Source organism: Phoenix dactylifera, unplaced genomic scaffold (genome assembly GCF_009389715.1).
Source record: "Phoenix dactylifera cultivar Barhee BC4 unplaced genomic scaffold, palm_55x_up_171113_PBpolish2nd_filt_p 001041F, whole genome shotgun sequence".
Classification (NCBI taxonomy): Eukaryota; Viridiplantae; Streptophyta; class Magnoliopsida; order Arecales; family Arecaceae; genus Phoenix; species Phoenix dactylifera.
In genome coordinates, this window is record NW_024068393.1 from 70,296 (window position 1) to 97,265 (window position 26,970).

The following is a 26,970-nucleotide window of genomic DNA, read 5'->3' on the forward strand; positions in this document are numbered from 1 at the left end:
AAAATATGCATAGTCTTTTTTTAAAAAAAATAGATTTATTAAACCAATCCAAAATAAATATATCTGTGAGTAATAGAAATAAAATATCCAACAACTCAGAAGAGATACATGCCATAGTCCTTCACAAAATAGATCCCGTATGATTTGCAATACATGGTGCCATCCAGTAGCTACACTGTTAGCTTCTTTGTAGAAAACATTCAAAGTGTTTACAATCTAAACATGCTGAATCATTATAACTTGAAAGGTTTCTGAGATTTTAGATTTTTTCAAGTTCATAATCTATAAATGTTTTATTCTCTGTTTCATATAATTTTTTGTTGGTCGATTGTATTCCTAAATAAGAATTCCAATAAAAATAAAGAAATTTTGGGCAATAGAAAAGTTCTATAAATCTTTCCCAATACGATGATTAAAAATTCTTATTACATATGCCCCCGTCAACCAGACTTATGCCCCCAAAATATCTTAGCTTGCAAGAGGTCAGACTCGCGCATTTAACCAAGCCATCATCCTCACTACAAATACTTATCGGTTGATGTACATGTGGATTGTTTGACTAAATTGCATAAATAAATGTTGACAAATTCAAATTAGCGAATGGCATGGATTAGCTCAAACTCTTTCCCACCATTTCAATCATGATAAAGGACCGATCACATGATGATCATAGCAGTAAAAAGATCCAATTCATTTCATCAATCCACAATCTATTCCCATCCTGCAAATAAAAACCTTTCTATCCTACATGATATTATTTCAAGGTTGATGGAGATGGAAGAAGAAAATGGCAACCCTAGGTGATAGGTCTCATCCTGATCTATCTGGATGATAACCCAAGGTTGACCTGTCTATCTAACTCGACACGGGATGACAAGTTAAAACGCCATCTCCATCTCTCTTATCAATGTGACATTTCCTTAGAGAGGCTAAACTTGGATTCTTATGAGATAATTCCCCTTTAAATTCACTAAAAGACATCATGTGGGACAAAATCGGACCTCACAACCTCTGGGGCCCACACCAACTTGCACGGCACGCTCCTAACAAGTTTTAATACCAGGCCCGAAGCCTTGGTCCTGTCGCCCGCGCTTCTCGCAGTCGCATCGAAGCACCGCTTGCGCGGGACCCACCACACGGCCTCGGGACGCAAGGATCAACGGTGGAGATCCGCGGTGGACGTCAAATCAGAGGGCCGTGATGGTGGGCGGGGACGTACCGTAGGCCGCGCAACCAATCAGCGGTCGACAGCTTCCGGCTCGTTCGCTTCCCCAAAAATTTCATGTCCTTGCATCGCGTGGTACAAGGGACTAATCATTATTAATTAACAAGGATAAAGAAACACTTGGGGGGAATCCAGTGGGGAAGGGAGCCAGTGAGATCAGGTCACCCCTCATCCGCTGTCCTTTGCCTTGCCGCGGGTCAGGAGCATGCTGCCAGCCGACACGTGCGACGGGGGCATCAACGCATTATAGGAGAGAGAGAGAGAGAGAGAGAGAGAGAGAGAGAGAGAGAGGAGGGATTCCGTTCGGGTTAAGAAACCCTAGATAGAAAGATGGAGCGAGAGAGCGGCATGGACGAGGGGAGGATGGGGCTTCTCTCAGCCTCTTCTGCTTCTATATAAGGAAGGTCGAGGGGGAGAGGAGGCAAAGCAAAAAAAAGAAGATCAGATCTGAGCGGCTGACGAGCTGCTACTTTCACAGGCTCCAACCCCCTCCCCTTCCTTCCTTCCTCTCTCTCTCTCTCTCTCTCTCTCTCTCTCTCTCTCTCTCCAACCTGAGCCTTCTTTGACTGGTTTCTTGAAGCGGAAACCGTAAGATTTGGGTGCAGAAAGGAGGGGGATTGGGTCGGTGTCTATTTTCTCCTTTTCTCTCTCCAAAAGCGTGGCGGCGGTGGGGATGGTGGGTCGGGGGCTGACAGAAGAGAGTGAGCACACAGCGCGGCAATTGCATCGGGGAATGCCGTTCCCGTTGCGTGCTCACTTCTCTTTCTGTCAGCTTCTTTCTCTGTGGAACAGAACCGTTGCCTACTTACTCCACCGCCTTTAATTCTCTTGTTTTTATTTCTTTCCTCGGTGACTGGCTAAAAATAGAACGGGTGCATTAACATTCGATGGGAAAGGGGTTCGTATATGTGTGTGAAAGAAGGACACGCGTGCAGGCTTTCCTCCCTTCTCCCTTCTCCCCTTCTCTTTCTAACGCATCTGATCTGATATTGTCGATGATGATAACGCCTAGCTTGCTGTCCCTCCTTCTCTCTCACGCTCTCCATCTGTCGCCTGGGCGACCTCGAGACGTCCTTCTCTGGCTCGCTTCTCTACGGAAGGCGGGACTTCCGGGAACCGGTGTATGCTGGTACTATCTGGTTTCTTTCTATCCAGTTGTATATTTTTCCCCTTTTAATTCGTCATGTAGTAATATTGACATGCCTAGGACGGAGGTTTTCTATTGATTCCATGTAGATTGGGTTGGAAATTGGTGGAGGGAATGGATGAGAGGGGAATGGGATGAAGAATTAGGCGTGGAGTGGAAAAGCGTGACTTTTGAGATGTGGGCTGTTTGTTGGGAAACGGATCGGATTAGGACGAGCCCCCTCTGTCTGCGGCGCTGGCTTGACGGAAAGATCATTGTTTTGACCGGTCCTTCGGCTATCCTTTCTCCTCCGTTTTCACCGCCTTCCTTCTCTCCCTACTCTTTTCTCTCTCTTCTTTTACTATTTTTGGCAGGATTCGTGATCTTGGCCCCCAGAATCTAGAGACAGATCTCACCGCTGCTCGGCCGAAATCATCGTCGCCGGGTAAGAACTCAACATCTCATGCGCACTCTCTCCTCCTCCGCCTCCCTTCTCTTTCGTTTGTTTTGTTCTCTCTTTATTTGAAAGGAACAAAGTAGTAGGTCGAGATATCATGATCTTGATTCCATTTCCTTTCTCTTGTCTTGCGCTGTGTTATGTTGGAGGTCGTACTGGGACTGGCACTTAAAGCAAAATAAGAAGAGGACATGATTGGCTCCCAGATCTGGGTTTCCATATATGGTAAGTTTACTTTCACTCCGACTTTCTAGTTTCAGTCAAACTGGAAGTTCCGTATTTCTGTTTCGGGACGCTGTAGTATGCGTCAATATGGGTAGGTCTCTTGCTCTTTCTATCTCTTCTCGTCTCTGCCTCCAGTTATACATTCAAATAGAGTATTAGAAAAAAAAAAAGAGTCTTCTTACTGCAAGAGCCAAAGCCTTCAAAATTGTATGCAAAGAACTGCTGCTCCAGGTCTCTTGCAAGTCAGCCATCAGCTGAACTTGCTCTCTTCAGATCCATCCTACCATCTGATTCCGAGATTTCTTTCTCTTGTTGCAGCTTGGTGGATTATTTCAGGTTCCTGTAATATTAAGATTATACCAGGAAGACATACGATGATTCAGCCGCAGCTAACAACTGTCGAGGCTGCTTGTATGTGGGAGAGGTATGCCAGCTTGCTCTAATTAAGTTCTTATTCTACCACGGCTTAGTTCATTGCACTAAGCCATCATAATTTTATAACATCTCGCACTAGATTGATTAGTGGGTTGAGGTAGCACATGTGATGTGGGTAAAATCTATGATTCCTTTAGGAAGCAGCAAAAGATCTGGTTCCTTGGTTTGAGTCTTGGGTCTCTCTAGTTTTTTTTAAAAAGGGAAAAATGGTCCTAGGTATCTCATTCAGAGAGTCGTGAAATTCTTCACACCCATCGGAACTGCTACTTTGCGTTTGAGCTATAGCTTTGATGCGTTGTGGATGGGTTTGAATTGATCTGTTTTTTTTTTTGTTTGGATGATGAATTGATCTGAATATCTTTAAGGCGGATTCAGATTTAAACTTGCAGAAGAATTTGTCTGCAAATCAATGAAGATTACTAGTAGGGTCTAAGTTTAGTTAAAGAAAATAACATGAAATCTCAGTGGCGGGTCATTGCCAGGTTTGTTCTAAGCTTTTACGCTAGATGACTAAAGCTTGATGATTATGGATGGAGGAGTTCCAAAAGGCTTTCTACTTGGAATAAGCATTGTTGTCGAATAGTTAAAGGTTTTTTTGGAGTCCTCTAGGTTTTAGAAATACAAGTTTGGAGCTCGAGATCAAGCACATATTTCAAGAAATTAGTTACCGGTGCTTCCTAGAGACACAACTATCAGATTTCCTAATCTTCAGGTGGATGCTAGTCCCAATATTATTTTTAATATTACTTTACATAATGAGCAGCTCTAATGCATATGTGGGTGGTCCTCCTTTGGGTTCCTGAGACAAACGTTATATTAGGCTGCACATTCTAGCATACAAGATCTGGACCTTTGTGCAGTTTGAAAGTCAAATATAAGGTGGTTGTTGCAAACAACGGACATTTGATTGGAAATGATTTATTATGTTGTGTTTGCTAGAGTTGGATTTTGTAGGAAAACATAGAAAGTTAGGGCATTCTACTTACTGTCTTCTTCCCACTTGATTAGATTAATGGAGAAACTGAAGACCATGATATAGGCATACTTTATGAACCACATCATTGTCTTGAGGGTTGCAAACCAGAAGCCAAATATTTGGGATAAAGGTGAAAGATAATTGAATAAAGGTGACATGGGTCCAGAATGACAGAAGATAAAGTGAAAATATAATGGTCATGTTGTGGACTGCTGCAAGGAGATAGAGCCACTGAGGTGCCACATCATCTAGGCTTTTTCTTAAACATTAACAAGATGAAGAAAGGAGCCATTCCTCGGGATTAAGTTAATATGTATTTGGTGGTTGTTAGGCTATATACACAAAAAGTTCGATTAATTCAAGAAAACCAGTGCATTGCATATTGATAATGAAGATATTCTGAAATTTCTTTTGATAATTTTGGCATTCTCATTTATCAATTCAAAGTAGGTAATAAATTTATTTTGATAAGAAGGGTGCAACTTTCTTTTTGTTTAAAGCTGATTGTTAACTAGTTGGTTGGATGTGGATGATCTCACATCTCAACCATGCCGCTGATGCCGTTTTAGCTCTTTTTATTGGTACTCTCGTCACAAGCCTACTGGCATTTTTATGCTGACAAGAACTATTATCACGTTGTCCTCCATAATATTATAGTTTCTGATTCTTTAGGCACATTCTCATCTTATATGAGGAGGCCTTAACACCATTATCCATCACATCATTCTCCTTAATCATTTTTAATGAATTATTTGTTTTTTGCATTAACCTCAATCTTCTGCCATGATTAGTGCACCTTATCTTCTCCATAGATTAAACTGCTCTTAGATCCAAAAAATACCACACACTCAATGCTATGCTTTTAATCAAGAGATGCCTACAGGGCTAGGGTCAACTTCTCTTTCCCCTCTCCTTAGCAAATACTCATATCTCAATTTAACAACAAATTATCTGGCACTTTGACAATTTGTTACATTAGTATCAACATGTATATGAAGTTGGGGACTTTGATGGCATGGATTCTTATAGCATTTCTTAAACATTTTTTCTTTAAAATGTTCAAATGGGTTTGATGTTTGATATAGCCAAGAGTAGATGGATGTAAAGAATTACTTCTGGAGACAGAATGTTCAAGGGTCCATCCACTCTCAAAATAGATGCTACAAGCAGAAAAGGGCTTGACTGAATATGTTGAATTAGCAACTAAAAATAATGAATGGGATTAATAAGTAAAAAGGAAAGTGAATGAGAATAGACTACAGTGAATGCCATAGTGCATATATAGGAAAACAGATTGACTGAATATTAATTTCATATCATTCACACTCCTTTAGATGGGCCATAGACATGAGTCAAGTTTTGAAAAAAACTACTGGAATTCCCAACAGTGTTGCGATCATCACAATTTTACTTGCACTTGAGATTCTCTTTTCAGATAAAGTCCCCATTTAAGATGCGATTAGATAATTTGCATTTGACCAAGACTCAAACCTATTGACCGCAATTAGCTATATTTTATAACGATTGTAACATATTGGATTATAGTTTAGTTACTAAGGATCTGTTTAGATGCTCAAATTCATTGTTTTAGGATAGATTGAGGTAGATGAGAGAGTCATAATTAACAAAAAAAAGAAGGGAAAGAGTAGTGGAAGTGATGGGAGTGACCAGCAACCCTCTGATCCCGATTTTTGAGGATAACATAATCCATCTAAGAGATGATTTCTGATCCCAAGAAAATCAGAATTAGTTGACCAAAGACACGCCTGATCCTAAATTGTGGATAAAAATCAATCATTTATGATTTCTAAATTGTGCATTCCATCTCTCTAACGTCATTGAAATTTGGGAGACTTCAACCAAGAATGTTATAGGTTAGAACTAAGAGTATTAACTTTTCAAGGATCAATTTTCCTCCTTTGACAAATATTTGGACTACCTGTTTGGATGGTTCTTGGTCTATGTATTCCTTTTTTTTGTAGGGCCAAGCATTTGTTTCTTTGCCAATGTGATTAGTTCTTCATTTGATACTAGTTGCATAAGATCCTATGAAGCTGATCTGATCCCATTCTAGTAAAAAAAACATTAGTAAATTCTGAGAAACTATCAAAAAAAGACAAATGATTATTTGAACCAATTTTCTCTTGTTAATCACGCTACTATAAATTGTCCAACACCTCTTTTAGGGTGTGAAATTTATGAAATTTTAATAAAATATTAATTTTTATATGTGAAATGATATGGTAAGATTTGTAGAATTAGAAAAGTTGTTTCTAACCTTTTGTGTGATTTTGGTGTGATCTAAGGAGTATTTATCATTCTTACAAGAATTCAGGATTTGGGATTTTAGTCTTTTTGGGGTGCAAGTTGATGAATCTATTTGGTTGTCAAATGTTTCATTTAGTAGAGCAATATCATACAAGGTGATATAGCGCTCTGAAAGTTGAGTTCTATGGGATTACGTGTCATGTTGATGAAGTAAGGGTTTTTGTCGTACCATCACATCCAAACTCATTTGGGATCTTATCGTGACGTCAATTTTTAATGCCAAATTTGGGTGGAATCTCTTAGAATGCAAAGTGGGATCCAATTGTTGCTCACTAGATTTCGACCTCATGTACATGTGATATTGTAATGCAATAGGTTAGATGCGTAAGCTACGGAAGTTAGACTGCTGTATATATATGTATTTGAGGATTCTCGGTTTTTTTAATTATTCAGTAATTGGTGGAGGAATGATATGAGCTAGGGATTTATTTCTTCACATCATGGTTTTGCTCAAAGTGTACACTGTTCAATGTCTATAATAGCCTTTAGGTGAAATGCTATTTATGTTTTAGACGTTAATTAGGAGAAATGCTATTTGTCATAATAGCCTTTAGCTAGACTTTAATTTGATGAGGAACATATGCTTGCTTATTAAGGAATGGAATATTAGACTTGGGAAAAATGATGGAGAAATCAATAAAAATCGAATTTAGTTGACAAACTCCTTGAGACTCCAATCTAGGTTGGAGTTATTTTCAGATTTTGTTTCTTTTTTATTAGCTTTAAAGAAAAGATCTTGACAAACATAATCATGGGTTCATTGATTAAGTTTTGGTTAAGGCTTGATCTTAACAAATCAGAGGATGTGAAGCTTTTTCTATGGATGGTGCTTAATTAGCATCTTGAAGGTAATAAAATTTTGATTTGTAAAGCAATATATCATGAAGTGTTACGTTAAAATATGATAGATGTTCTGCTGCCTTCGCTCTTATGAACAATACTAAGTTGATGCCGATGACAGAGAATAGTAAGGTATATGTTTTCATAAGGTAATCATCATGAATCAAGAGTAAATAGTTGAACATTGAATTATTTTGTTTAAACAAGATCTAGGTCAAATTTTCTTTATGTTCAGTGACTAGGTCATTAAAGTCGATATGGATTGAATTAAGCATGACTCAGACCAAAGAAAATGAATTCATTTTCAAGGTAGGTTAGATCTAGGTTTAGGTTTAATGCATGATGAAAAAAAATACTATTCATTCTATGATTCAAAGAAAAACAAGTAGTGACAATGATATCAAGTGGAGAGACAAAAATTTTTGGTGCAAATTCCTTTATTGAGTCAAAAGTGCTAATGACTCAAATTAGGTATGATATGTTGAGTTGATTCTTCGAATATCTGCATTCATAGGTCCAAGATTCAAATCTATGAATTCCAAGGTTCAAAAGCTCAACTCTTCAAGCAGTTATCAGAATCAATAGTTGTTCAAATTGTTCATTTGAGTCAATTGAGAACCTTTTTGTTGGATGGTCAATAAAAGGGCAATTTACTATTTTTATTCAAAAAGATAACAAAGCGGACAATTGACTCATTTGATACTAGACAATCATAAGAAATACTTTAATTACTATTTTTTAATTGCATACATTTGCTTTCTAATGTATTTACAACATTAATTGTACTGAAGAATACATTTTTATATATTTATATCTGATAAGTAAAAACCATTCTTCTCTAAAATATTAGATGATAAAAGCCATTCTTCTTCTCAACCAACCACATCTATGTTGTTGGCCTCTCTCACCTCCATAGCTACTTGCCAACTTTGTCCCAACCTCTTTCTTTTTGTGGTGCCAAATCCACGACGGAGCCACCATGTGGCTCTTCGCTGGTCCATACATTCTAATCCATTTCCCCCATGCATATTCATGAATACAACCATGGTATCCGGCATGGTAGTGCAGTTATTGCCAGTTTGCTATCTCTTCTATTGTTGTCATATATGAGAAGATCACCTAAGAATTAGTACTACAATCACTTGTCCTCACTTTAATTCTCTCCACCCTAGTATTATCGGCTCCACATGACCATCCTCATCTGCCGGTATCACAACTCCTTTCCCTCTCTATCCTTTTTTTCCTCTCTAATTGCAATGATAGAACGGATTTACCATGTGCTATCTTGGTTGATCTATTCGGGTTATGTCAATTTAGGACCTAGAGTTTTGTAGATGCATTGTGCTCTAGTTGAGGGTTCTAGACCAATTTGATTTGTGCTTAGTTTTAATTAAGATGGGTCGAGTCTAGGTTATGGGACATTCCACGTACATCTAGGTGAATAGGCCTGCACGTGCTCCAGATCTAGACCATGGCATGTATGACTAGTACTTGACCCAATTTTAATTCTAACTAACATATGTTGACCCATGCCCGACCCATTGACTAACTAGTCTAGACTATAGAAATTTTCTTCAAACCATTAAGTCGTTTAGGTTGAGATGAATTGGGTTAAGTATGACTTGGGCCCAAAGCAATGCATTCATGTCCAAAGTAGGTCAAATCTAGGTGTACTAGATATGGTGTTGAACTATGGTGTACTAGATATGAAAAAATGACGATTTTCCAAATGGAGTATTCAATCTTGAGGCAAGCATACCAATTGAATGTTCATGCTTATTTCATTTACTAGCTAACAACTTAACCAATGAATCGATCATTTTTTCTACTTATTCTTGTTAGCACAAAATGTTTGGTGTTGGCTTATTGTATGTCAAGTCTTGCAATGTGGTGACCTATAATCGATTACTACAGGTATAGATTGATTTCATAATAGTTAATTATGGTGCGATTGAGTAGGTACTTCAGCAAATACTCATCATCTTAAAAGATCATCATAAAGGTATGTGAACGCAAAACAGAATATGATAAAAAAAAATTTAATAAGGTCTAATCAATGAAATATAACTAATGCAGAAAACTAAAAATAACTACAATAAAACAAAAAAATAAATACTGATAGTAATCTCGAATTTTAAGGATGTGATAGATGGCAACGATGGTAATGATGATGGATAGAGATAATGATTGATGGTCGAAGAAACAAGAAATGGGCAAAAGATGGTGATAGAACTAGTCAGATAATCACCTTTGCGAGTTTAGTCTCTCCAATCCAATGAGAATCTTCAGACCGCGCTCCACCACAGTATCGAAATGAAGGATGACAGGGTCAAGAAGGTGGCTCCAAAAAAAATAGGTCAAGAAGCAGAATGAAAGTGAAAGGAAAAGGATTTCTCAGGACTTCGCCGACAATGGCACTCACTTTTCTAGGATTTCTTCTTCTTCCCCACCAAAAGCCCTACTAAGCTTGCACCAGCGCTTCCTTCCCTCCCTTCTTCCATACATTCAACATGCACAATTCATTTCCAAGATTATCATCCATCCTCCTCTATTCCTAGAGATGAGTAATGACCGTGGGTTTTAAAGAAAGGCTAAGGCTCAAGCAATTAAGTATGGTGGTTTGGAGTTAGGTTAGGCTTCCTATCACACCTAGGTAAACCCTTTTTGCTTGGCAGTAGTAGTACATAAAAATTCAAGCCTAAATATGGCTTTGGATGAAAAATACAGAAACAACAAAAAATATAAACTATGTATAAGATGAAGTCATGAGACTACATCACAATGTGGCTTGAGCTTAAAACGAGGCATCCATTACGAATTAATTATATATATAGACAAAATGAGTATCTATATATCCATTGGGAAGTAAACAAGAATAGTAGATTTATAATTAACAAAGCACTTATAATAATAGGTATCTTGACACTTTTGGCATGTTTGTTTTTGGATTGAATACCCTACCAAAAATGAAATATTCATTTAATGCTCTAGCAAAAATCTTAGGAATAATGACAATGTTTTCTCGGTCTTCAATTTTGGAGCATACCAAAGTTCATTATTGTTATGCTTTTACTTGGAAGATCCTCTTATCTTTGGCTCTATTTGATCATTAGCATAATTTACTCTTCTTCCATTCAATTAGTCAACTACTAACACTATAGGAGAAGGGGTTAAAGGCAGCATTTTTTAAATCATTTGCCAATGTGAATGTGCGTTGGCTATGCAAGCATGGAAAATAAAATTTTCAGCACATGCCTTAACTATGCAAGCATGGAAAATAAAATTTTCCATGCAAGGCCGTCGCATCACCTTTTTCTTGATTGATGCTTTTTAAAATCATCGCAATGCATCCACACTTTGTAAGCTACCGCATGGCAAAAAGATTGATGCTTCTTTGTGTCATGGATCGACGACGCTTTCTGCAAGCATCGAAAAAGTCTCCATATCATGGCAAATATAACGACGAGAGAAAACATCATAAGTTTGCCTAATTTGCAATGCTTTAAAGCATAATCATGTTATATGTGTGTGTGTGTGTTTTAAAATTATAACAAAATCTGAACAAAACCTATATAACTAAACAGTTATAACGAAATCTGTATGACAAAACCTGTATCATATATCAAAATGGTCAACATGTACATAACATCAAACATAAATATCCAATGGAACTCCAAAAACTCTAAAAGCATAAATATATACATGATATCTAAAACTTCAAAAAATAGTCAAGCTTTGGGCCGTCAATGGTGGGTGGCAATCATCATAATCATCATCTATAGGACTACTGAAAGCATTGGGAATCTATAATAAAAAGATAAAAAATATAGAAGTTGAGAATACAAAAATCATAACCTATGATAAATACTTAACCCCATACAAAAAAATACATAATAGTTATATAAAATATACATGATAAGTAAAAAATACTATTTTTTAGTGCTAGTTAAGATGGGTCAGGCCTAGGCTATGGGACATTTGACATACATCTAGGTGAATAGGATTGCAAGTGGTCTAAATCAAGATCATGGCATGCATGACTTGGACTTGACCCAATTTTCATTCTAACTAATATATTTTGACCCATACCCAACCCATAGACTAACTAGTCTAGGCCATAGAAATTTTCTTAAACCCATTGGATCGTGTAGGTCGAGATGAATTGGGTTAAGTATGACTTGGGCCCAAACCAATGCATTCATGTTGGAGGTAGGTCAAATCAAGGTTTAGATCTAATGCATGATGAGAAAACAAGCTATTCTTTCTATGATTAGAAGGAAGACTAATAATGACAATGGTTTGAAGTGGAGAGAGCGAGAGAGAGACAAAGTTTTAGTGCACGTTCCTTTAGCCTTCATATACAAGTAAATAACTTTAATATTTAAAGTGTTTATGACTTGGATTAGGTTATGCTATGTTGTGTTGATTCTTTCAATGTTTGATTTGTTTCAGAGGCTAATAGTGCTTGGTTCTGATTAGGTTTGGGTCAAATAAGAAAATATATGACTCGAATATCACATGTTTTTTTCAATAAGCCACTTTTTTACCTTGAGCCTATTCATGAATAGAAAAATTGGGATCGACCACACTTAACTAGGTTAGGTCACAACTTGAGTGAAGCAAAAATATAAGAACACTTTTACATCGTGTCACTAAAATTCAAGGAAGATAATGTGGGTTACTGGCTAGAATATGAGAAGCATGAAATGGACTTAATATTTTGTAGACAAATACCATGGCATGTTGGTCAAGATATACTTAGTTATATGGTGTGTTCAAGATGGCTTCCTATATGATCTACTGAAAGGAAAGGTGGATATATGGTATTGGCTTTATGGATTGAGATTGAACTATGGTATACTAGATATGAAATAGTGACTTGATTTGCCAAATGGAGTATTCAATCTTGAGGCAAGCATACTGACAGAATGTTCACGCTTGTTTCATCTATTAGCCAACAACTTTACCAATGAATTGAGCATTATTTTCTACTTATTCTTGTGAGCATAAAACGTTTGGTCTTGGCTCGCTTTGTATCATCTTACAATATGGCTCGAGCTTAAAACGAGGCATACATTATGACTTAATTATATACATGGCCAAAATAAGTATCTATATATCCATTGGGAAGAAAACAAGAAAAGTAGATTTGTATTTAACAACAAATTAACAAAGCACATATGATAATAGGAATCTTGACACTTTTGGCATGTTCGTTTTTGGATTGAATATCCTACTTAAAATAAAATATTCATTGAATGCTCTAGCAAAAATCTTAGGAATAATGACAATGTTTTCTTAGTCTTCAATTTCGGAACATACAAAAGTTCCTTGTTTTTATGCTTTCACTTGGAAGATCCTCTAATCTTTGGCTCTATTTGATCATTGACATAATTTACTCTTCTTCCATTCAATTAGTCAACTGCTAACACTATAGGAAAAGGGGTCCAAGGAAGCATTTTTTAAATCATTTGCCAACTTGAATGTGTGTCGCAAATTACCATGTCGATGCTTTCGAAAGCATCACACAAGTGTCGGCTATGCAAGCGTGGACAATAAAATTTTCAACGCAATGTCGTTGCATTGCCTTTTTCTTGATTGATGCTATTGAGTGTCGGGAGTTAACAGCTTTTTAAGAACTCACAAGGCATCCACGCTTTGTAAGCTGCCACATGGCATAAAGAATGATGCTTCTTTTCATCATGGGCCAACATGCTTTCTAAAAGCATCAAAAAGTCTCCACGCCATGGCAGAAATGACAACGGAAGAAAGTGTCATAAGTTTGCCTAATTTTTGATGCTTTAAAGCATCACCATGTTATGTGTGTGTGTGTGTGTGTGTTTTAAAATTATAACAAAATCTAAACAAAACCTATATAACTAAACATTTATAATAGAACCTATATGACAACACCTGTATCTTGTATTAAAATGGTCAATATGTACATAATGTCAAACATAAATATCCTCTAGAACTCCAAAAACTCTAATAATATAAATATGTACATGATGTCTAAAACTTCAAAAAATTGTCAAGCTTTAGGCTGGCAATGGTTCGTGGCAATCATTATGATCATCATCTCTAGGACTACTGAAAGTATTGGGAAGCTTTAATAAAAAGATAAACTTTAGAAGTTGAGAATACAAAAATCATAACATATGATAAATCATTAACCCTATACAAAGATATACATGATAATTAAGTAAAATATACAATTAGAAATAGTTATTTACTTGTACATTAGCACTTGCTATGTCAGTGCAATGAATAGTTAAAATCTCAGATGGCAGGGCAAACATCTGCAACATAGCTGTAACCTGGTCAAGCTGAGTCCTTATGGAAGCCATCTCCATTTGGTAGCTTTTTCTTATATTTTGTATCTTAGATATCATGCCAACCAACTACATTTCATAGATCTCCCTCATGTTTTGCATCTCTCTCTCCTAGCTCTGCCTTATGTTTCAGCTCTGCCTCCAGCTTACAAACCTCAGCGGTAGTCCTATTCTATCCAAACAAACCCTTAATATTAATATTCACTATAGATAATTGAGTGGAGGTGACTCCCACCCTATAACCTCTCACTTTACCATAACATTCTAGTCCCATTAATTAGGTGAAGACTTGGGCTTCAACACGACTGATTTTTTGAGTTGATGATGCCTTGCCGCTAACATGCTCAGTAATAAGAGATATAGCCTTCAACTACATTTAGGTATAAAAGTCATACATTAATGATATAAAAAATAAACTACAAATAATTGCACAAATCTGTTCTCAATACATACCACAAAATCTCGAGATTCTTTCCGAACAAAGTTGTCATCCCTGTGTGTATGTGTGCAATCTTATAAAACTTAACTTCACTTGGCTTTCCTCTCATGTTCTTCCAACCACAAAAAATAGTACATGATATATATGATACATGGTGCATGATATACGTAATGTGGTGCATGATACATATTATATGATACACGTTACATGGTGTATGATCCACGTTACATGATACATGATATATGGTGCATGATACATGATACATGGTACATAGTTTTAATACGAAGATTAAATAATATGATACCTGCTATATGATACATGATACAAGATACATGATGGTTATCAGAAAAATAGCAATGAAGGCTTTGATACCAATGATGGGAAAAATAAAACTAGTGGCTCTAATTTGAGGAAGAAGTCATGGGATTGGTGGCTCTCGAGTTATTTCCAAGACGAAGGTTTTCTAGGTAAAGGATATTGTGTGCTTGTTAGATCTTAGGATTAATCAGATGCCAATTTGTAGATGTATTTCTTTAATGTCTAGATACCCCAACTTTCTAATTGCTCAACAAAATCGAACCTTATCAAGTAACATAATGGAAAATATTCAATTATATATTATACCTTTCCTTATTTGTTGTTAGGATTAATTAGAGAATATAAATAGAACCTATTTGGTACAGCAAGTTTTGGCTTCAATAAGAAGCCTGTGAGTTTTTCAATAAAGCTTATAAGTTTTATACATGATACATAATACGTGATACATAGTTTTAATAAAAATTTAAGAGTTGCGATATGAAGCAAAAATGCCTAACAAAGAGTTTTAAAAAAGCCAAAAAGTATCAAAGAAACATACAAATTCGTTTCTATATCTTGTGTAACTCTTGAAGTCTGAAGTATGTGGAACTAATTGAGATGTTCATGCAGATTTCCCAATTTTCGAGTATAATTGCCAAATAAAAGAAATAATGTTTAATCTATGTTATTAATGCATAAAATAGAAGCTATTGAGATATTATACATAACATGTCTTTCCTCAGAAAATCAATATTATACAAGTTTCCTCCATTGTTGAAGATATACATCTGACAGACAATTGCGTGAAACCTCCCTGTTATTTCCTCTTTCTTATAATCTCGCCTCAACTTGCCCTTGAATTCTTTCCATTCGTTCAACTGTTTTTTCCTATATTTTGTTTTGATCATATGCTTTCTGTCTTTATAGATTTGCCTATTATTTTGTTTTAAGTATTAAGGAATTAAAAACAACATATGATAGAACGAATTGTAGTTAAAATGCATAGAATATTAATCTAATTTCCAAAGAACAGAAGACTTTGCTTAATGTTTCCATGCATGTAAGGCCCAAAAAATTCTTGATACTCTAATTAGGCCAAACTTTACAATAGGAGGAAAATCATAAGAAAATCACAAATCAATTCCAAGAAAGAATAGAAAAGAAACAGATTGCGAAAATGATTTCCAATCACCTGATTAAAAACCTAGAATAGATTTATAAATAATATAGTTATATTTCAAAAATTTAAAAAAAACAGCAAAACCCCGACACTTATGAGAAAAAGGGATTGGAAAACCCTAGGGATACGTTAGCCAAGGAGATTAAACTAGTGGGAATAAAAGAGAGAGAAAAATATCCTTTTCGCAGATGAAGCGCTGCATGGGATTCAATTCACAAAGACCTTAGATTTGATTCCTAAAGGAATGAAGATTCATTTGCTAGACCGAACCCTTAACCCTAAATGGATGGTGGAGGAGACGAAAGGAGCGGCACTTTTGAGATTCCCTAACCAGGTCTCTGAGGAGATGATGCCACCACTGCCTGGAACCTGCTGTCGCTGATGCGGGAGAGAGGAGCTTGTGCCGGCGGGGGTGCTGTGAGAGAGAGGAGCTTGTGCCGGCGAGGGTGCTGGGAGAGAGAGGAGCTTGTTCCGGCGGGGGTGCTGTGAGAGAGGAGGAAAGGCTTGAGAATGGGGGGGTTGCGGGGAGGTTGGGGCTGGGGAGAGCCTGAGAAGGGCAAGAGCAGAGGTTGAGAGAAGGCACGAGATAGAAAAATGATTGCACACTAACATTTCTCCAAACGACGCTTAAAAACATTGTTTATCGAAAAAGTTCCTGTTGCTTTTGAAAAAATGTCAAAAGATTTCTCAATAGGCGACATAGAAATGCATCGCCAACTAGATTTCTAGCTGTCTTCCGTACCAGGGTAATTTGCAGTTAACAACAATTAAAAGTATCATTAATTTTCGACGCTTTAAGCGAGCGTTGGGAAAGTTAAGACACATCAAAAAATTCCTGATGTTTTTAAAAGGTGTCAGCAAATTTAAGTCGCCTTTGACCCCTTTTCCTGGAGAAAACTCTTTTCTTTCTCTCTCCTAACTATCCTCCACATCGGCAATTTGTACACACACATTGTAGTGGAACTCAAGCTATCAGATCCATCCTGTGGGTGGTCTTACAAGCTGAATTTCACTCTCTATCACCAGCATAATGCATGCCCTTCTACTGCAAAAATCAACAAATCCAAAAAAATTAACATATTTGGAACGTTTTCATGTTATCTTTATGTCTGGTGCATGCACTATGGCTCAGTGAGCGTCCTTCCTCACTAGTTATTCCTTTTGGGTGATTTTGATGGCAAGACACTTTTCCTACTGTGAACAAGTAGAGCTCTTGAAAAGATTGACAGTCCCTGCCGTTTTGTTTGTACTGCAAGGAAGAGTTTCCCTCCTTGTTTTCAGAAGTATTTCAAATTTGTTTTGCTGTTTTATAAAAAGAGAGATTTTTCCCAGAACTTGCATGCCATTGCTATCTAATATCTCCACCTTTATTTTTTTCCTTATGTCACTAATTGTTGTTTATCATTTAATCTTATTTTCAAATCCTTTTAGGTTTCTAAGAAAATATATGTTTTGTGGTGATAACCATTATTTGCATCAAAGATATTGTTTTAAGGCCTAGATAATAGCCAAAAAAGCTAGGTGAAATCGTAAATATGGAGATTTGTTTCTTTCCACACAATTCTATATTGAAATAGATTACCTCAATCTATTATGGTGATCCTTGAGCTGCTAATTTGTCCCTAGTGGTATTTTATATCAGTTCTCAGTTAGAACTAGCGGCATTGATAACGATCCACAGTTTAGAAAGTAGAACAGTTCTTTCCTTTCCACTTCTTTATTTTCTTGGTAGTCTATTATTCCTTTTCCAAATTACATCCTCATTTCTTTTTCTTTTTCTTTTTCTTTTTGAAGTAAAGGAGGAGAAGAGAACATAAAAAAAGCCTATTCTTTACTGCTCTTTATCTTAGGTGAGCTTATCGTTTTCTCCAATTTTTAACAATCTCTTGAAATTTTATGTCATCCTGTGTTAAACTTGGTTTGTAACATCAATTACAACATTAAGAAAAGATCTTCTGCCCCTAATTATAAGTTCATTGGGAAGGGAACCTTTTTTTTAATAAACAGTGCTAAATGTAAGAAGATACCTATATATTCTTTGTATTGTTAATTGCACATTTTCATAAATTTCATTAATAATTGTTTTATAATTTGTTGTTCAGTATATTTAAAATATTGTGGTAAAAGCAGATTTGGTTTCCTTCTTTTTCTTGGAAAATTGGGTGTGTGTATGTATGTCTTGGAAAATTGTGTATAAGCTACTTTTCTAATCAATGACGTTGTCATTCAAAATTAGTTTTTTTTTTTTTTGTGCATGTGATATTTGTTTACAAATTATAGCCACATTGTGTTTCAAAAAGTTGAATTCATACAGCTTTTATCTCCTACTATGATTGCATTCTCATGCAACAGTTTTAATATCATATTGCAACCGAGAAGCATATCATTACTATATATGTATAGATGTCCTCCAGCAATAAATTCACAATTTTCTCGGAAATCAGCATTGTTTCAATGACGTTGTCATTCAAAATTAGTTTTTTTTTTTTTTGTGCATGTGATATTTGTTTACAAATTATAGCCACATTGTGTATCAAAAAGTTGAATTCATACAGCTTTTATCTCCTACTATGATTGCATTCTCAAGCAACAGTTTTAATATCATATTGCAACCGAGTAGCATATCATTACTATATATGTATAGATGTCCTCCAGCAATAAATTGACAATTTTCTCGGAAATCAGCATTGTTATTTGCTTTAAAAAAAGGAACAGCACTGGTAAGGTTAGTGAGATATGGATAATAAAGCTTTTTGATTTTATTGAGATTATTTATAAGCGATTGGCTGTTTGGTATACCTACGAGTTTGCATGATGGTGAAGTTAATCATAAGACTAGGTTTGTGGATATGTCCCTATTGTCCAAGCAGATTCCCTTGCGACCATCTTGCAGTTGGACAACGGCTCATGCAACTTCAAACAATATATCAAATAAAAGAGTATCATGTAAAAGAACGTGGAGAAAAATATAATAAATATGAACTTCTCGTTGCTACAGCTGCTGCTTCTCTCTCTCTCTCTCTCTCTCTCTCTCTCTCTCTCTCTCTCTCTCTCTCCTCTCTCTCTCTCTCTCTCACGAGGATAGCTGGAAACCTAGCTCGAGGACAGGACTGAAACTAGATCTTGTGTCTTTATCAACATGGGCCTCTTCACACCCTCCACTTAGGTAGCTTATTGTTTGTCCTGATACAATCAAAATTTGCAAATCAGTAAAGCAATGCAAGGGCCTTGAGAGATTCTTTCAAATATGTTGTTATATCAGCCTAAAGAAAGATGTGGTGTATTGTCGTCGATGATTCAGTAATTTGTATTCCATATTTTTTAGTTTATCTCACAATAGAATATGCAATTTTCTCTTATTTATTCAATTAGTCTCTATGTTTCTCTGCTTTTTTATATTAAAAAATGTTTGCGTATGTATTAAGGTTGAGTGCTAGACCGACTGTTAAAATTTGGATTACATAATTGGATTATCTCCATGAACATCATTTGTTGTTATGGGAATTTTATAAGATACATGATACATATTATAGAAAATAATTACAGATTGTTAAGAGGCATTTGTCTTGAAAAGAAAAGAACCATAAACTATGTTTTGAGTGAAACGAATCATCTTTTGCTGAATTTATCTTGTTGATGTTCAGCCATTTAGCCAAATTTGACATTAGGTCAAAAAGATGATATCGAATATATAAGTATACATTTTCTCCACCGAAAACAAAAAAGAAGAAAGAGTGAACAGAGAAGCAGACCAAACCTGTAGTCTTTTCTCTTTGTTATACCTTGCAATAGTTAAGAGATATGAGTAAACTATTCAACTATCTATAAATCATTTTCCATCAAGCAAAGTGAATATGTTATTGAGAAAGCAATTACAAATATCTGAACATACTTTAGGAATGTTAATTGCATGAGTTACAACAATTTGTTCAGTGGTCAGTCCTTGGTTACTTCAGCAAGAGTTCACCCTCCTGAGCTGAAGTATACCATTTTATAACCCAGCAGGGGCTTTAGCTATCGTTAATCCTCATTCTGTCTGCCACAAGAATAATGGTAATTATGGTTCTTCTGAATATAGGTATGTGCATGGTTCACAGGTCTTATCTTGTTAACAGATTATTGTTAATTAAACACAGTTCATTTCTTTGCGCATCACATGCATGGTGATGCTGTTGGAACCAAATATTTCATACATCATGAAATCATATGGTGGTTATTCACAGAGACCACTGCCTTATTGCATAAGAGTTAAAGCTGAGCTTCGTTTCTTTTTCTGGCTTTTTCTAATCATTGCCTAATCTTATGGTAAGGGTGCCAACTGGTTGACTTGGTAAAGTCAATGGGTGGTGGATTCCAGTAACCTGGGCCTGATCGCACCCTCATCCTAATTTGGTTGTGTTCTCAAAAATTTGATATTGTGCTGCTTGGTTTGGATGCTTATTTGAGACTTCTTGGTACACCACATTGTTTCATGTCTTCCTTGTTCTTTTAATGAGTATATATACTTTATTTTTTGGTAAATATGGATACATACATTGTTGGTACTGGATGAATTTTATGCATATGGCTGAATTTTATGTTCTTCTTTTATTTAGACCTGCATGCTTTGTTTTACACATGGTTGACTGAACTGTTTCAAATATTAATTCAGAGGTATTCTTTTTTTAAGTGGTAGTAATTTTGTTATATTTTAGGTGCATGATACTGTTGTTGGATTCAAATGAAAGAGTATATTTATTTTATCACATGATTTTTGACAGAAGTGTAAGACACCCTACCTTTACTTTTTATCTTGGCTCGAGTCCTGGTTGGTGTTGATTGAGCAGAAACAATTATTGGAACAGCCATGCACAAGCATGACTACTGTTTCTGTTAATCATTCCTCCCATTTTCATGTAACAATGTAGGACCAGAATGCTTGCAATATGATATTGGTGTCTTTCAGATGCATCAATATTGAATGTTTCATATTAAAAAGTGTTGGCAGAATTTCAGAACATGAATATATGCACATGGCTTCTTTTTGTTTCAGTTATATTACTAATCCATTTGTTTCAGTTATATTGCTAATCCATTTGATGCAGATTTTTTTGGGTACAATTTTTTTAACTTATCCTTTTCCAAAGTAAGGTATCACTACAGAGAGTGTTTCCTGAAACAGTGGATGCAACTACACTGGCTATGTATTGCCTGCCTCCAAGAGTGCAGCATCGCTTTGAGGAAGGGCAGGCCGCTCCATGGCACTAAACAAGGGTGCACCAAAAAGGGCAGTAAGCAGGTATTAGAATGCTAGGATGCCATCTTCAAATTCAATAGATAATTAAAGAATCCTAAGTACTAATAAAGATAGTCCCCATAAAAAAGTAGAAACGATAGTAGGCAACTTAATTAAGGCTAGGTTGTACTACCATGGTGGAGCATAATTAGCATTCCTTATCGACAGTTTCTTGGCAAAACTACAAGTCAACCAAATGCTCTAAAGCATAACGACTCATGCCTTAAAGTGAGGCCATGCTCATAAGTCACTCTCAATTGTAATGCTATTAATTAGATTATGCTTTTCTAAAGTAAGCTACCAGGAGGGAACTAGATAAGTGCAAATATATTTGTAAAAGAGTCTAGCCAATCAACATTGTGTTAAAAATCAAACCATCTGGAAGGAACTCCAACCAAACATGAAAGCATACGCCAGCTGTTTAGTCAAGATACAGGTACCACTTTGAAGGCAAATACAAATTTCAGATTTCATTGTAGAAGTTTATCTTTCTCTGTGAAACAGCAAGCAATGCTTGTAGATTAATGGGCAAATCGAAACTTTATCTTAAATAAGCACGTTATATATTTTTGATGAATACTTGCCGAAGATCTCTACGCTTCCCAAGTTATCTCCCGATTCATCTCCTTAATTTTCATTACCCTGAAAGCTCTTTGTGTTTTAAGTTCAGTCTTTCTATCCAAGTCATCAATTTGACAAAATCTTGTTCTCTCTTTCTCTGTTCTTTTTTCAGGAGAAAAATCATGGAACAGGCTCCAGAGACTGTTGAAGTTGGTCATGACTGCAGTGACGGATAAATGAGAGAAAACTGGGTAAGTACTAGTTGGCCACTTAGGGATAAATTCTTCAAATTTCACATTCTCCGACTCTTATTTTTTACAAAGACAGCTTTTTTTCAAAAATATGATTAATTTTTTTCATTTTATGATAATTTCTAAATGCGCTCCCATCTACTAGACTACTAGAATACTACCAATATTTTGTATCCACTACTTGCTTTATAGTAAGTGAGAATTTTTTTTCTTCAAGCAAATTAGAGATGATTTTTTGCCTTTACAAACTCACATAAATTTGCCTGATAAATGCCTTAAAACTCGATAAAAAATGCTTTAAAGCTCTTGACAAGTTTCTGATTCAAGTAAGTTTGAATCATTTGCTGAGAAGACTATGATAAAGAGGCAGCAGCAGCTCAACCAGTTTAACCGTCACCATCCTTTTCTTCTTCTAGAGATACCATTGAGAAACACTTTCTAATCCATCCCTCATTTTTTTATAGAAATCAGAACTGCAGGCCTAAGTATCATTCTTTTGGTGGCAGGTTAATGATGGATATGTGCATGTAGAAGAAGAGCTGAAACGATCTCCCATTTGCTGATTAGGTGCCTATTTATCCGTAGTTTATAGACAACAATAAAAGTGCAGCAAAATCTAAGAGGATGGCCTACCAACAATAGTGATCTATGGAGCAAATGGAGAAACAGAAAATTCTAACAACTGATGAGAAGAGCTGCAGATCAATTGATTGCTACCATCTGCTGGAAAATATGGAGGGAGCAAAATGCTCAGATTTTCTTAAAGAAATTAAGTTCTATATCTTGTATTTTGCAAAAAAATCCTATCAACCTTCTTCAGCTAGAAATATCTCTCTTCAGTGAAGCTACTAGATCTTCATCTCAAACTTTGGAATAGCCTTGCATTATTGGCACATGTTGGGAGACATTAATTTCTCTTATTTAGAAAAAGGCAGGCTCACTTCAGGGTACAGAGCTTCCACAGTTGCACATTGAAGATACAGAGATCCTTCAAACCGCTTATCAGATTGTTTAGTTTGTTGTTGAATGGTTTAACGGATCTACTTGACCACTATCTTTTGTAAAAGACTATTATTTTTTTTATGTTTTTTTCTCTTGCAAATTCTTTGTAAATAGTTTCTATAAACTCTCTTGCTCTAATACCTCCCTCTTCATAAAAAAAAAGTACCATTCTTTCATTCAATAGGAAACTTCATGGGTATTCCATCTTTTTAGCTCCTTTAGATGCTAAATTAAGTTTCAGAAAAGCACCTTGAATGAATTTCAGAAAAGCTTTTCTAAGAGCTGTTCTTGATCTGAAAATTACTGATATGAGCAGAATTTGTTCAGCATGATTAATATGTCTGCTTAACTTTCTAGCGCCCTTCTAGTTCGAAATAAGTGCAGAAAAAGATGCTTAATCATTTCTAAGATGATGGCAAAACTTGTATAACCATCCTCTCTTTCTTGATAATCGAATGATTTTAGATTTCCCTTACTTCACACGACGATAAAACCTGGTAGGCAGTATCTTTCAAATATATCTAGAACTAAATGACTCAAAGTAACTCAGATATTGGTATCCAAGATGACATCTTTTCTGAATCCACTGGGACTCTTTAGTGTTTATCTGTCATCCCTTTGGTTCTTTTTGCTGTCATTAGCAGTCTCAAGTATGTAAGTAGTGCACATTATCCCGTTGCAGATATGCATACTTTCACGTTGGCTTCCAATCATTCTTCTCTTCTAATGTCTGAAGTCCTACATCAGTTGACCGATTCCTTAAAACCTTAGTCCTCTATAAGAGATGCGCCATTGAGCTCCTTTAAAAATTAGGTCCACCAGGTGGTCCTTGCTCTTGGATGTACATCCAAAATATTCGTTAATCTAGTCTTTGTAAAAGGGGCTTGAAGTTTCCAAGTAGCCTCAACAAGGCGTTCTAGTTGAATGATCTATCCCTTTGAACTTATTATCATCAACCTGTTAGTTCTTGAAAACCAGCAAAGTTCTTGAACAGGTCATTATGTGATGAAGGATTGTTCAAGATCAAAATACAGAAGTGCCTATTTAAGAGGAAATGCCAACCTGGTAAAATATTTAACTTTTCAGTAGCTATTTGGAAGGAAAGCTCTTCTGGAAAGAGAGATGCAAGATTCTGTAATGTCTCTTCTCTTTTCAGTTTGTAAACTTGTGCACCTCCCTCTAATGAAACACTCTTGGCACGCATCCAGTTTAGACGGGACTTGGGACTAGGTATGAAGGATGCCTTGGCACCTCGTGTTACATTATGTTTTGGTGATGTTCTTGTAATTTTATCTCCTTCAAATGAATCTAGTTGTGCTTTTAGGGTTCACACAGTATAATTAAAGTTCTCAAGCATATGCAAGCATCTAATGGACAATCTAACAATTTGGTGGTGGTGAACTTCTCTGTGATGACTTCAGTGATCATGAATAACACACACACACACACAAAACTACTTTTTCTTTCTACCTCTGGGGAATAATAACATGACAAAATTTCACCTTGAAAGATTCTTTTAAAGATCTCTCCTTTTAAAGTTAAACATTATTTGCCCCAGGCACTAAGGTCTGACAGTGTGCTGAACATTCATCTGTAACTTGAATCCATTATTACAATTTTCATTTGTCTTTTATTGATGGGATTGCTACACTGGATTTTATCCAGCATTATGCTAGATTGCATCTACCAACAAGGATTCACAGTCGATAAACAAAGTTGCTCGGCAGATCTAGTTGGAACTGAATGTACGTTCCATCATTCTTCCTAGAGGACATTATGATTTCCTTTTTTTTAATTTATCCATCTTGAGTTATTATCTTGTTGCATGTCTGCAAACTTAGGGATAAATTAGCCTTTCATTCTTTTATTCAGTAGATCTATCTTTACTTGCACTGCCTTTTTTAACAGATTACAGGATTAAAGTTGTCACTAGGATGTTGGTTGGAACACCCAATCAAATTAATGTACCTGTGATGGTGGGAAAAATAAAACCCATTCAGCACCTACCTATTGTAGCTTCTTCAAATGCCCCCCTCCTCTACATTGAAGACTGAAAGACTTGTAGCTTAATGATCCACAAAACTAGTTATTTCTCATATTTAAGCCATTCAATCACAGATGTTCTCAGAAGACTCCAATTTTTTTGAACCATATTGCTATTGACTTAATGCATAACAAATCATATGCCATAATTATCAGCACCAAAACAAGATTGGGAACCAGAACATACCATTTTGACTCCTGGCCTCGTTTTTTGACACCTCCGAGAGCTCTCCAAGGCAATGCAGCTTGGTTGACATACTCTAAGTGGGATTTGAAGCCCAAGCCATTGTCGGTAGAGCTTCCTCCAATGGTAGAATGAGGGGGGGGGGGGGGGAGCCAGCTTTTGTATTAGATTTCTGCCTCGGTCTACTGAAGGCAAGGAGAGGCCCTTCTAATAGCTTTTCTTCTGGCGATGCTGCTGTGTTTTCATGCGGGCGGACAGACTTGAAAGGAAGGAAACGCTTTAGAAACGGGAAACGGAGGCACGGGCAATGATAATCCAGAGGCGATCCTGTGACCGGGGATACGGATTGGATGAGCCAACGAAGTTGGTGTTTGGTGTGCTATTGCATTCTTGTGTGGTTGCTGGTTCTCGATTTCTTCTCTGCGTTAGCTGTTTGGGAGTAGGAGCGGCCCAATACATTTGGAGGGCTAAGATGGATTCAATGGATGAGACCTTTTTTTCATAATAAAATATTTTAATAAGTATAAAATATTTAAAAAAAAGATATGAAAATAGATAGCAAACATTATTTCAATAAAAATGCATGTATGCAACAAAGATAGATAAAAAAAAATTCAGTTTAATATAATTTTTGAATGAAAGCACGGAAAAGTAATTATGGATCCATAAAACTGATTAAATAACTGAGATAATGCTTGGTAGTACCGTTTACCGTGTCAAGCAAGAGCAGAGTAGGAAAAGGTTATCCCATGGCACTTCATGGTCAAGATAAAAAAAAGAATTTGTCGAGAGAGGCACCTCTCTATGAGAGAAAGTAGGGGCATTATGGGAAATTCACTCCATCTAATTAATAAAAGTCTCATCCCAACTTCTCCCCCTTCAAGTGAGTACCCAAGCAGCCACTGCAACATCACAGCACAGCAGCCATTCAACCCCCCCTCCCTCCTTTTCTTTCTCTACCCTCCAAGAAGTCCATCTCCAATCCCCCTATCTTTCTTCCTGATGGCCCAGCTGGATCAAAAGTAATGTGAGGGAAGGAAAACCAAGACCAAAACCAAAACCAAAAAAGAGAAGGGATGAAAGATAAGAGTGGCTTTGGACGTGTATCAAGCCAACCAAATCCCTCCTCTCTCTTTCTCTCCACCTAAAACAAAACTACTGTCCCCAACTTCCCAAATTGCCCCTTTGCAGGCCGGGAAACTCTCCACCTCCCTTCCATCAAGGGGGAAGACTCGTAGCCAGCTCTTGTTCCCGTTTTATATGGGGCCTTTGCTTTCTTTTGGTCAGCCTTCCGGAGGCCTTCCATTGGCCCGAGGTCTTAGGCAACCGTCTCGGCCGTCTAAGGCTTAGGCCGGCCCTGTTTGGAAGCAACTGGCTTTCTGCTTGAATTTGATTGAATAATAAACTAATTGTACTCTGGAAAAAAATAATATTCCATATTCTATTTTTTAAATTGTTTATTATATATTAATTTAAACCGGTAAAAAAAATCAGTTTTCGTGAAAAAAACTAATATTTGTTGAGCACCAATCTAATGTCCTAGCATTTGATTTTCCTACGGTGGTTTGACACTCTACGAGCTGCTTTAATGGAAAGCAAGGCTATATCAGAAGATTTTTTCTAATAACCGGTCTTCTATTTTATCTTTTTTATTGTAATCCGCTTGAAAATTTATGTGCACTACTTTTTCTTTTAAAAAAACAATCTTCTTCCATGTACAACTCTGGTCCCTTTTTTTCCCTCTAAAATTTAGTTATGATGGTAGGGGATGTGTATTGCACATGTTGATTATAG

At 36.3% G+C, this 26,970-nt stretch overlaps 2 long non-coding RNA genes across 12 annotated transcripts; one reads left to right on the forward strand and one right to left on the reverse strand.

Moving 5' to 3' along the window:
* Positions 1-1,498: 1,498 nt before the first annotated feature.
* LOC120107842 lies at positions 1,499-23,087 on the forward strand. Of its 11 annotated transcripts, none has more exons than XR_005509461.1 (7): positions 1,499-2,796; positions 2,958-3,033; positions 3,352-3,457; positions 17,655-17,710; positions 20,987-21,138; positions 21,869-21,947; positions 22,454-23,087. It is a non-coding gene; the product is annotated as an uncharacterized LOC120107842 (long non-coding RNA). The 11 variants fall into 11 exon arrangements; XR_005509464.1 differs by having other exon boundaries at positions 21,022-21,138; XR_005509462.1 differs by having other exon boundaries at positions 17,660-17,710.
* LOC120107843 lies at positions 18,097-25,300 on the reverse strand. The gene is made up of 2 exons (XR_005509466.1): positions 25,180-25,300; positions 18,097-19,043 (listed from the first exon to the last, which is right to left on the reverse strand). It is a non-coding gene; the product is annotated as an uncharacterized LOC120107843 (long non-coding RNA).
* Between the last annotated feature and the right edge of the window lie 1,670 nt (positions 25,301-26,970).